Source organism: Leopardus geoffroyi, chromosome D4 (assembly GCF_018350155.1).
Source record: "Leopardus geoffroyi isolate Oge1 chromosome D4, O.geoffroyi_Oge1_pat1.0, whole genome shotgun sequence".
NCBI classification, from domain to species: Eukaryota; Metazoa; Chordata; class Mammalia; order Carnivora; family Felidae; genus Leopardus; species Leopardus geoffroyi.
In genome coordinates this window covers 31,174,779-31,186,940 of record NC_059342.1, presented here as the reverse complement: position 1 = coordinate 31,186,940, position 12,162 = coordinate 31,174,779, and the positions used below count along the sequence as shown (strand labels likewise).

The following is a 12,162-nucleotide window of genomic DNA, read 5'->3' as shown; positions in this document are numbered from 1 at the left end:
TTCCTCCCTCCCGGGGACAGTCTCATCGCTCATTTAGCTCCAGGCTGTGTCTCTGCCCTTCCTTCCCTCTTCCATGCAAACTCTTCTCTATATTTAGCTGTGGAGAGTTTGTTCTGCCAGTCTTCAGGTTATTTTCTGGGTTATTTACACAGATGTGAATGTTATCTAGTTGTATTCATGGGACAAGGTGAGCTTAGGATCCTCCTACTCTGACATCTTTCCCAGATGTTGTCTCTGTCTTTTAATTAGTGTATTTAGACTATTTACATTTAACACAATTCTGATATGTTAGGGTTGATGTCTGCCATTTTATTATTTGCTTCTGTTTGTTTCATATGTTTCTTGTTCCCATTTCACTTTTCTTACCTTCTGATGGATTATTTGAACATTTATTAGGATTCTACCTTGAGTTACTTAGGGTATTCTGAATATATAGCTTCATGTAACTTTCTTAGCCATTGCTTTAGGTGTTTCAATATATATGTAACTTATTACACTGTACTAATATTGATGTTTACCCTTTCTAGTGAAGTATAGAAACCTCACTTCCAACTATGTCCCTTTACCCTCCCTACTTTTTTTTAATTAATTTTATTTTTTTTAATTTACATACAAATTAGTTAGTATATAGTGCAACAATGATTTCAGGGGTAGACTCCTTAATGTTTCTTACCCATTTAGCCCATCCCCCCTCCCACAACCCCTCCAGCAACCCTCTGTTTGTTTTCCATATTTAAGAGTCTCTTATGTTTTTGTCCCCCTCCCTGTTTTTATATTATTCTTGCTTCCCTTCCCTTATATTCATCTGTTTTGTATCTTAAAGGCCTCATATGAGTAAAATCATATGATATTTGTCTTTCTCTGACTGACTAATTTCACTTAGCATAATACCCTCTAGTTCCATCCACATAGTTATGAATGGCAAGATTTCATTCCTTTTGATTGCCGAGTAATACTCCATTGTATATATATACCACCTCTTCTTTATCCATTCATCCATCGATGGACATTTGGTCTCTTTCCATACTTTGGCTACTGTTGATAGTGCTGCTATAAACATGGGGGTGCATGTGCCCTTTTGAAACAGCATCCCTGTATTCCTTGGATAAATACCTAGGAGTGCAATTGCTGGGTTGTACGGTAGTTCTATTTTTAATTTTTTGAGAAACCTCCATACTGTTCCCCAGGGTGGCTGCACCAGTTTGCAGTCCCACCAGCAATGCAAAAGAGATCCTCTTTCTCCGCATCCTCGCCAACATCTGATGTTGCCTGAGTTGTTAATGTTAGCCATTCTGACAGGTGTGAGGTGGTATCTCATTGTGGTTTTGATTTCTATTTCCCTGATGATGAGTGATGTTGAGCATTTTTATGTGTCAGTTGGCCATCTGGATGTCTTCCTTGGAGGAGTGTCTATTCATGTCTTTTGCCCATTTCTTCACTGGATTATCTGTTTTTTGGGTGTTGAGTTTGCTAAGTTCTTTATAGATTTTGGATACTAACCCTTTCTCTGATATGTCATTGCAAATATCTTCTCCCATTCTGTTGGTTGCCTTTTAGTTTTGCTGATGGTTTCCTTCGCTGTGCAGAAGATTTTTATTTTGATGAGGTCCCAGTAATTCATTTTTGCTTTTGTTTCCCTTGCCTCCGGAGACGTGTTGAGTAAGAAGTTGCTGTGGCCAAGATCAAAGAGGTTTTTGCCTGCTTTCTTCTCTAGGATTTTGATGGCTTCCTGTCTTACGTTGAGGTCTTTCATCCACTTTGAGTTTATTTTTGTGTATGATGTAAGAAAGTGGTCCAGGTTCATTCTTCTGCATGTCGCTGTCCAGTTTTCCCAGCACCACTTGCTGAAGAGACTGTCTTTATTCCATTGGATATTCTTTCCTGCTTTGTCCAAGATTAGGTGCCCATACGTTTGTGGGTCCATTTCTGGGTTCTCTATTCTGTTCCATTGATCTGAGTGCCTGTGCTTGTGCCAGTACCATACTGTCTTGATGATTACAGCTTTGTAGTATAGCTTGAAGTCCTGGATTGTGATGCCTCCTGCTTTGGTTTTCTTTTTCAAGGTTGCTTTGGCTATTCGGGGTCTTTTCTGGTTCCATACAAATTTTAGGATTATTTTTTCTAGCTCTGGGAAGAATGCTGGTGTTATTTTGATAGGGATTGCATTGAATATGTAGATTGCTTTTACCCTCCCCACTTTTTAAACATAATTGTCATCTTTCCTACTTACATTTCTTTTTTTTTTTTTTTTTTTTTTAATTTTTTTTTTTTTCAACGTTTATTTATTTTTGGGACAGAGAGAGACAGAGCATGAACGGGGGAGGGGCAGAGAGAGAGGGAGACACAGAATCGGAAACAGGCTCCAGGCTCTGAGCCATCAGCCCAGAGCCTGACGTGGGGCTCGAACTCACGGACCGCGAGATCGTGACCTGGCTGAAGTCGGACGCTTAACCGACTGCGCCACCCAGGCGCCCCCCTACTTACATTTCAAACACCCCATGAAATGGTATTATAACTTGCTCTTGCTTCAACAATCAAATATGGTATAAAAAACTCATAAAATTTTTAATAGTCTTGTGTATTTACCCCTATTTTTACCTATTTTGATGTTCTTTCCTTTCTAAATGTCTAAGCCTTTCTTTTGGAGAACTTTCTTCAGCGATTTTTTAAAGAGTAGGTTTGCTACCCTTAAAATTCTCTTTGGTTTACTTCATCTGATAGTGTTGTGATTTTTGCCTTCATTCTTGGAGGATATTTTCACAAGATATAGAGTTCTGGTTTGAAGTTTTTTCCTCCAGTACTTTTTTTGTACACAGGATTACAGATGAGAAATACACTGTTATTCAAATTGTTGTTCCCCTATGAGTAATGTGCTGTTTCTCTCTGGATGTTTTCAAGATTTTTTCTTTTAGTATTCAGACATTTAATGATGATGTATCTTGGCATGGATTTCTTTGAATTTATCCTGTTTTATCCTGAATTATCCTGATCATGTACCTTCTTGAATCAGTAGATTTGTCTTTTTCCAAATTTGAGAAGTTTCAGACGTTATTTTTTTAAATACTTTTTCAGTCCCACTCCCTCTTCTCTCTTTCTGGGTTTCTGTTAACACCAATGTTCGCCCTTTTTTTGCCCTAAGGGTCCTTGTCCCTGAGAAGCTATCTTTTTTTTTTTTTCCCCCTGTCACTCACATCGGGTAAATGCTTTGATCTGTCTTCAAATTTTCTGAATCTATCCTCTGTTATGTCTACTCTACTATTTAACTTATACAGCAAATTTTTCATTTTGGTTATTATATTTTTTGGTTCTCTAATTTGCATTTGCTGTCTTTTTATAATTTGTATTTCTTTCATTAGATTTTCTATATTTCATTTGTTTCAAAAAAATTTATAGTTGCTTGCTGAAACATTATGATGCCTTCTTAAAAACCCTGTCAGATAATTCTAGTATCTAACTTATCTTGATGCTGGTGTCTGTTCATTGTCTTTTTCTCATTCCTGTTGTAATTGCTTTGATAAGTGGTTTTTTTTTTTTTTTTTTTTTACTAAATCCTAGATATTTTTTGTCTTATATTAGACTGTGGATCCTATTTAATCTTTTTAGCAGGTATAATGCAAGGACTAGGTGAGTCAGGGCTAGCAAGGGCTAGCTTCCTCTCAGGCTCCTCCAAACTTTCCTGACCAAAATTGGGCACTATCACACTGCTTTATTACAGATGGGTAGGGTGAAAGTTCAAGTCCCTCTTTACCTCACTGTCACCTTCCTGGCAAAAGTGCACTGACTCATACTACCTGCAGTCTCTGAGTGGGGTTGTATGAGCAGCTCACTATTTGTCTCCACTGCCTCCAAGGCGGGAAAGCGGGGTGAGTTGACCACTTTGTTGCTGTGGGTAAGGGTGGAGGGTCAGCTCTTCACTGGACCCCCTGGCATGAGGGGAAGGGAGAAGCAGCTTGTCAACTACCCCTCCTTGCACCACTCTATTCTGCCTTGTAAATACCAGGAAAGGTGGAAGGTCAGCTCCCCAATGGGCCTTGATGACAGGGCAGGAGAGTGGAAGCCTAGTTGTAACTAGTTCTGCCTTGTACTGGCTTGTGAAGTTTCATTGCCACTGTGTGGAACCTCAACTCAATACTTGATCCCATTAATACCATCATGAGGTAGGGGGAGATCAGACCTATCTACTTCCAGATAAGTATGGAATCCTAGCCCCTTCAATACTACGTTCTCTGTTGTGTGTAGAGTTGAAAAATATTGTGGCTTTGCCTTCTGAGATGTCCTGTCTTTATTCTCCTCCCTCACATTAGTCTAGACCTTCTCTTTCCATCATCTCTGTTGTCCCTGTCCTGCTTGATTTTAATGCCACTAACAGCAATTTCTTCTCAGTGTGGCGCCTTGTCCTAAAAGGAAACCCTGGCAAGTCAATTTAGAGTTCATAGAGGTTATACTGCTCTATCCCTTTTGGTCCATCTCAACACAGGCATGTGGTACTGGAGACAACAAACCTCCTTTTATAGCTCTTGTTCTCCAACTCTCTCCCATCTCATTGCTTTCCTTGCTTCTTCCTACATAGATTACTAGTAGGCAGGGGCCTACTAGGTCTCCACAACCCATATTTTGGGATTTGTGGGGATATCTTTTCATCTTTTATTTTATAAATTTGTTTCTGATGTCTAATGTTTATTTTTGAGAGGGAGAGACAGAGCACAAGACTGGGGGTTCAGAGAGAGGAGACACAGAATCTGAGCTGTCAGCACAGAGCCCGATGTGGGGCTTGAATTCATGAACCACAAGATCATGACCTGAGCTGAAGTCAGATGCTTAACCAACTGAGCTACCCAGGCACCCTTCTGATGTTTAATATTTAGTCTTGTTTTGACATCTAGTTGCTTTACCTTTTTTTATGTGGCAATTCAGAGTAACTAAACAACTTTGCTGCTCTGTTGTCATATTACCAGAATCCTGTCCCTCCTTCCATTCTTATCTGCTATAGTCCATTCTTTCCTGAACAACCAGTTTGGTGTTCTCTCTGAATTGTTCATTCATGGGTGAAATGGCATTACGTTACATGGGTGAAATGGTGTTCATAGGTTACCCAAACAGAAAAGAGAATTCTCATATTGAGTCAATGACCGATTTATGCCCTCCATCTAAGTTCAGTGATAACAATTGCAGTAAAGGAAAAACTTCAGCTAGTCTTTTGGGACATCAAGCACATAAACTGAGATGTGCTTTTTGAATTTAAAATTTCTATAATGGCATTGACATTTCACAATTACACATAATAAAAATAAATACGTATGCAGTTAAAACAATCATATAAAACTCTAGCCACAGGACCAAAAGATTGATTCCTTCTTACTGATGTTTTTGTGAATTTTTTTAGTCAGAGCCTTGGTGAGTCCATAGTTTACAAGGAATAGAGATTAAAATAAGTAATGAAAATCATCTTTTAAAATGAAACGGGAATATGTTCATCGAGGAAGTAATATAATCTCTGTAATTGAGAATTAAAGGATAATTCAAAATCCTTGATTAAAAGAAGCTTATCCTTCTTTAAGAAATGCCCAATTTTCTATTGGTGCTCAAGCTTAAACAGAATTTATTATGTGAAATTTGCATAAGAGAATAATGAAAAAAGTACTGGGCAAAGGCTACTAATATGGCTTTATTATAAATAATAATGGATGAATATGCCCAAATTCCACATAAGCAAGGCTGCTTCCCTGTGATAACTCCATAGTAGTGTGTGTGTGTGTGTGTGTGTGTATTTTTTTAATGTTTATTTATTTTTGAGAGAGAGAGAGAGGGGAAAGGCCAGAGAGAGAGGGAGACACAGAATCCAAAGCAGGCTCCAGGCTCCGAACTGTCAGCACAGAGCCTGACACGGGACTCGAACTCATGAGCCGCCAGATCATGACCTGAGTCAAAGTCAGACGCTTAACTGACTGAGCCACCCAGGTGCCCCAGTAGTTTTTATTTTTAAAAACTAAAATCTAATCACCTTTCTTGTAGCCTTTAAAATCACTTTCTTCACTAAATATAGAATCTTAAAACACAAACTGACTAAACTCTTTAGGTCCTTTTTTGTTGAACCTATTTTTCAGTCACCTCAATCTATGTAAATTTCAAACCACTGGCTAATGAAATTCTGAACACTCTTAACATGAATATGATTTTTCTTATTATTTTTAGATCTCTGATAATTATTGTCAAAATAAGTAAATGTTTATATTAGAAAAGAAAAAGTCTCAAATCAACAATCTAAGCTTCCACCACAAGGAAATAGAAAAAGAAGGAAATAGAAAAAGTTTTGGTTTTTTGAAAAGATAAAATTGTTAAACTTCTAGCAAGATTGACAAATATAAAAGGGAGATGAAGTTTTCAAACATCAAGAATAAAAGAGGAATTCTAACTACAGAACCTACAAACATTAAAAGGAAATTAAGTGAACAATACAAACAAGCCTATATGTAGAAAGTCAACAACTTACACAAAATTGCCAAATTCCTTGAAAGCCACAAACACAAAACTCACCCAAGATGAAATAGATCATTTAAGTAGTCTTACATTAAATAGACTGAATATGTAGTTAAAAAGCTGCCAAAAATGGAAATCTCCAGACACAATTGTCTTCACTGGTAAATATACCAAACATTTAAAGATGAAATAATGTGTAGAATCTAGTCAAGCTCATGGAAGCAGAGAATAAGAATTATGGTTGCCAGGGGCTGGGAGGAGAGGGAGATGGAGAGATGTTGGTCAAGGGGTACAAACTTTCAGTTATGCAAGAGGAATACGTTCAGGAGATCTAATGTACAGCAATATGACTACAGCTAATAAAACTGTACTGTGTACTTAAAATTTGCTATGAGAGTAAATTTTAAGTGTTCTCACAAGTAGGAAGAAAGAAAGAAAGAAAGAAAGAACGAAAGAAAGAAAATGGTAATTATGTGAGATGATAGATATGTTAGTTAACTTGATTGTGATGATTATTTTACAATGTATATGTATACAATGTATATGTATACTCAGAGCTGGGATGGGAGAGATGAAATAACACCAATTCAATACAAACTCTCCCAGAAAACAAAAGTGGAGGGAATGCTTCCCAGCTCATATAAGGCCAATATCAAAGTCAAACAAAGACAGTAAAAAAGAAAACTACAGTCCAATTTTCCTTATGAACATAACACAAGTTTTCAGCAAAATATATCCATTAATATATAAAAAGAAAGATATACTACAACCAGGTATACTTTATACTGTAAGCGCAAAGCTGTCTCAATATATGAAAATCAATCAGTGTAATCTATCATTTTGACAGGCTAAAGAAAAACCATATGCTCAAATCAGTTGATGCAGAAAATCATTTGACTAAATCCAACATCCATTCATAATAAAACTCCCAGCAAACTAGAATTAAAAGGAAATTTCCTCAATCTGATAAAAAAAAACACAAAATTACTAATGCTAACAGCACACTTAATGGCTGGAGTCTTAATGGTTTTCCCCCTAAAATTAAGACCCAGGTAAAAGTCTCCACTTTCCCTAAAACAATTTATATAGTACTAGAAGTCCTGACCATTTCAATAATGCAAGAAAACAAAACAAAACAAAATTGGAAGATTGGAAAGGAAGAACAAAACCTATCCTTATTTGTAGATTGCAGGATTCTCTACATAGAAAATCCCAAGGAGTCTACCAAAAATTCCAGAAGTATCAAGTGAGTTTAGTAAGATCACTGAATACAAAGTAAACACATAAATATCAATCATACTTCTACATATTAGCAAAAAAAAAAAAATTGGAAATGAAAATTAGAAATGTGTTACTATTTAAAATTGCTCTAAAAAATTAAAACAAATTTAACAAAACATGTGCAGGATGTATATGGCAAATAATTCAAAATGCTGATTAAAATATCAAAGGCCTAGGGGCGCCTGGGTGGCGCAGTCGGTTAAGCGTCCGACTTCAGCCAGGTCACGATCTCGCGGTCCGGGAGTTCGAGCCCCGCGTCAGGCTCTGGGCTGATGGCTCAGAGCCTGGAGCCTGTTTCCAATTCTGTGTCTCCCTCTCTCTCTGCCCCTCCCCCGTTCATGCTCTGTCTCTCTCTGTCCCAAAAATAAATAAACGTTGAAAAAAAAAAATATCAAAGGCCTAAATAAATGGAGAGTCATGCCATGTTCATAGATTGGAAGACTCAATATAGCTCAGGCTCCCAGGATTTTGGAGTAAAGTATGCCTTTACTTCAATGATAACTATCCTCCATTTGAAAACCAGCTTCTGATTTGCTACTGGGTTCCCCATAGAGACTAAACTCCCTAAACATGGGATAGCAAGTGACTATGTGACTCAAAATATCTATCATGAGCATGATAATCTATTTCACTGAATCAAAGTATTGGATGTATGAAAGACTATTCCTTTGTTAAATGGAATGGTAATTACAAGACCAGAAGATACAAGCAAACTGTATAAGCAAGTGGTGCACACTCACATGGTACTAACTCCTACTACCTTAACACCTGATCCTTCATGCTCCTTAGAGCCCCATGGGAAGTCCACTATAAACATTTGACATTTCCAGAGGAGGAAAAACACCCTCCTTGGGTTATAGAAGTGTCTGCAAGGTGTGGTGACATCATCTGGAAGTGAATGGCTGCTGCATTACAGCCCCACTCAGAGTTAACCCTGAAAGACTCTGGTAAAGAAAAATTCTCCCTATGGACAGAGTTTTGAGAGGTATATTTGACTTTTCATTTTGTATGGAAGGAGACATTTGTTATTTTTTTTATTTGAAACACTTCACGAATTTGCTTGTCATCCTTGCTCAGAGGCCATGCTAATTTTCTCTGTATCGTTCCAATTTTAGTATATCTGCTGCTGCAGCTAGCACAGAAGGAGACATGTTAAGAGTCATATTGATTCATGACCAATGGCTCAGTGAGTTGATTGGTATTCCAGGGCTAAGAAGAAATATAACTGGAAAATTAACAAGGAGCTCTGGAGGAGAGACTATGTGGATGAGCTTCTAAGAATTGCACAGCGTAGGGGAATGTTAATTCTCATTAGGGGATAAGACATGAGAGGGTGGAAAGCAAATGAAGTTTGGATGTTTATACCTTTGGCTCCTTATGCTGAGACTTGAGTTGGCCACAATGTTCCTATTAGTAAGGTCACAGCTCCCTTAGGTGCACTCTTCTGCCAGGTTGTAGTTAATACTTCCTGCCTCCATAGCGGTTCTTGTGGTGATAATGGCTCCCTACTGTCACTAGTCACAGGTAATTCATCAACCCTGCCTGTGTTTTTTATTAGATCTCCTTAAGTATGCCATTGTTTCTTAATTGACCACAGCAACCCTGATCATAAACTACACAGGAGTGGAAATTTTTATTGCCTATTATCCCAATATCTAGAATGATGTCTGTCACACTGCAGGTTTTCCATAAATGTTTGTTGAGTGAATATGTGTTTTGTCCCACTTTCCTTCCATTAAAACATGAAAAGCAATTTCTTAAACATCATTAATAATCAGTTTTCAAAAATGCATGGTATCTGGTATTAAAATAGATGTGAGGAAACAGTGTAAACTGTTATAACCTTTCTGAAGACTATTTGCATTTATCAAATATTTAACAGGTACACATTTTAACTGGGTAAGTCTATCATTTGGACATTTGTGCCAAAGAAATAATCACATATATATACAGAAGATGTAGGGACAATGATGTTTGCTATGTATTATTTATAGTAGTGAAACTTGGAGACAAGCTGAACATCAATCACAAAGATTGATTGAATAAACCTGATACGCCCTTACAATACAGAAAAGAATGATAGTTCTACAAAGCCTGACCAAATAACCAGATCAGAAGATAACTTTAAGTGTAAAAACAAGTTGTAAATAAATAGTAACCATTTCCTTTGAAAAATGCATTGTTAGCTTTAGCATAAAGTCTAGAGCTAAGCTTCAGTTCATATTGGTTTTATTTGGAAAATGAGATGGAAAGAAGGGAGCTTCCATTAGCCCATCATCACTGCTATATTTTGATCAAATTGAGCACGTATTTACATTTTTAAAAGAAACACTTAAATATATTTATATTTAAAAGATAAACAAGAGCAACTCAAGTGTTTAAAAAGTAAGTCTTGGGGCGCCTGGGTGGCGCAGTCGGTTAAGCGTCCGACTTCAGCCAGGTCACGATCTCGCGGTCCGTGAGTTCGAGCCCCGCGTCGGGCTCTGGGCTGATGGCTCAGAGCCTGGAACCTGTTTCTGATTCTGTGTCTCCCTCTCTCTCTGCCCCTCCCCCGTTCATGCTGTGTCTCTCTCTGTCCCAAAAATAAATAAAAACGTTGAAAAAAAAATTTAAAAAGTAAGTCTTGCTCAGCACAGAACTTAAGGGCAATAAAATATCAAATTGTAAAGCCTATTACAAAACAAATAAATGGGATGAAACTGTCACATTTAGCTTTCTCATTTACAAGTGCAAGGTTTTTGTCCAGAAAGCTGCAAGAAGGGTATTTCACTATTGAGGAACCAATTACGGCGTTTATGGAAAATAACGCATTTTGACCCTCCTAAAAACAAACAAACAAAAAAAAAAACACATTATCAGGGTCCATTTTTGCAAAGATAGAAAACTCAGTCAGATTAAGGGGACATATCCACGACCCTCGGGAATTGCCCAGCAGAGAACACTCTTTTCCCATCAGGAGTAAACCCAGACTCTTCTCACGTTGGCCCGGGACGTGGCGGTGGGAGGAGGAGCTAGACGGGTAAACATCCCCGGACTCCACCCGCTGGGAGGAAGGACGCGCCAGCACCCGCACCGCCCAGGCCGCCCCGGAAGAGCTAGAACTGAGGCCCACCCTACCCCCGGCCACCTCTAGACTCCGCGGAGCTAGGCTGCAGGGCAAGGCGAGAAAGCGGCGGCGGCTGGGCTGGGGAGCCCCTGGAAGAGCGCGTCACCACCTGCTGAGCTCCGCCCACCACCCGCTCCGCAGGTCTAGAGCCTCCGAGTCCACACACCCCTCAGTGGGCTTGGGAGAGGCTAAGAACAGCGCGCCCCAGGGGCGGGGTTCTAAGGGGGGGGGGGAGGGAGAAACGAGAGTTTCCTGGAAAGAGTAAAGTTTTCCGCGTGTGTTCATATAGATTGCAACTAACTTGTTGATGACTGTATACCTTTTCCCCCCCATCTTATAAGTAGGGTCCAGTTTTAAAAAATCATTGTCATAGGGGCGCCTGAGTGGCTGAGTCGGTTAGGTGTGGGACTCCTGATCTCAGTTCAGGTCTTGGTCTCAGGGTCGTGAGTTCAAGCCCGCAGTTTTGCTCGGCGCTGGGCGTGAAGCCAACTTAAAAAAAAAAAAGAAAGGAAGGAAGAACGAGAGAAACAGTAAAAAAGATGTTCTTATAATATTATGACTGTGTGACCATAATTTGTTTTTTTTTTTTAAATCAACAAAATGCGCATTATAAGGTTTAAGCAGGATCTTCTCCGGCAAATGTGTGATTTGCTTGATAACCATTTTATTATTTTCCATTGTGTGTTCTTTCGTATATTATGTATTCTTGAAATTTGCCTTTTTTTTTTTTCTCCTTTCCTGGGATAAACTCTACTGGTCACACTTTCTTTTATACTACTGTTGTTGTGCGCCATATTCAAGTGTCTGTATTTACATTTGTCAACCTTATTCTCAACAGATATTTGTATCTTTACTTCTCTGAGCAGCTTTGCGTTTAAAAGGTACATTGATGGAGAGAGAATCCCTATTTTTTCTTTGTACTACAAAAATTTGAAAAACATAAGAAAAGTAGAAAATGGTAAAATGAACATATATAGCCAGCCATGCCATTGATTTAAGGAACCTTACTTAAACTTTTGCCATATTTGCTGTTAGTTTTTGCTGAAATTTCGTAAAGCGAATTAACAAAGTTAATTTCAGTGCTAAGTGCGGCACTATGCATACCTTTATAAAATCAATACATTTTCCAATATAATTCCACTTAACAGTTAACTGTAATGTTCCTTAATATTCCTTATTGCCAGTCCACATTCAAATTTCTCAAATTGTTCCCGACGTCCTTGGCGATAGTTGCTTTTCCGTTTGGAGTTTGATGGAGGACCACACATTGCATTTCGCTTTAATGTTCAAATTTAACC

General features: G+C 38.4%; 1 pseudogene; it reads right to left on the bottom strand.

Annotated features, from left to right (window-relative positions):
- Positions 1-8,790: 8,790 nt before the first annotated feature.
- Positions 8,791-8,890, bottom strand: LOC123593950 (annotated as a pseudogene).
- Positions 8,891-12,162: the final 3,272 nt, after the last annotated feature.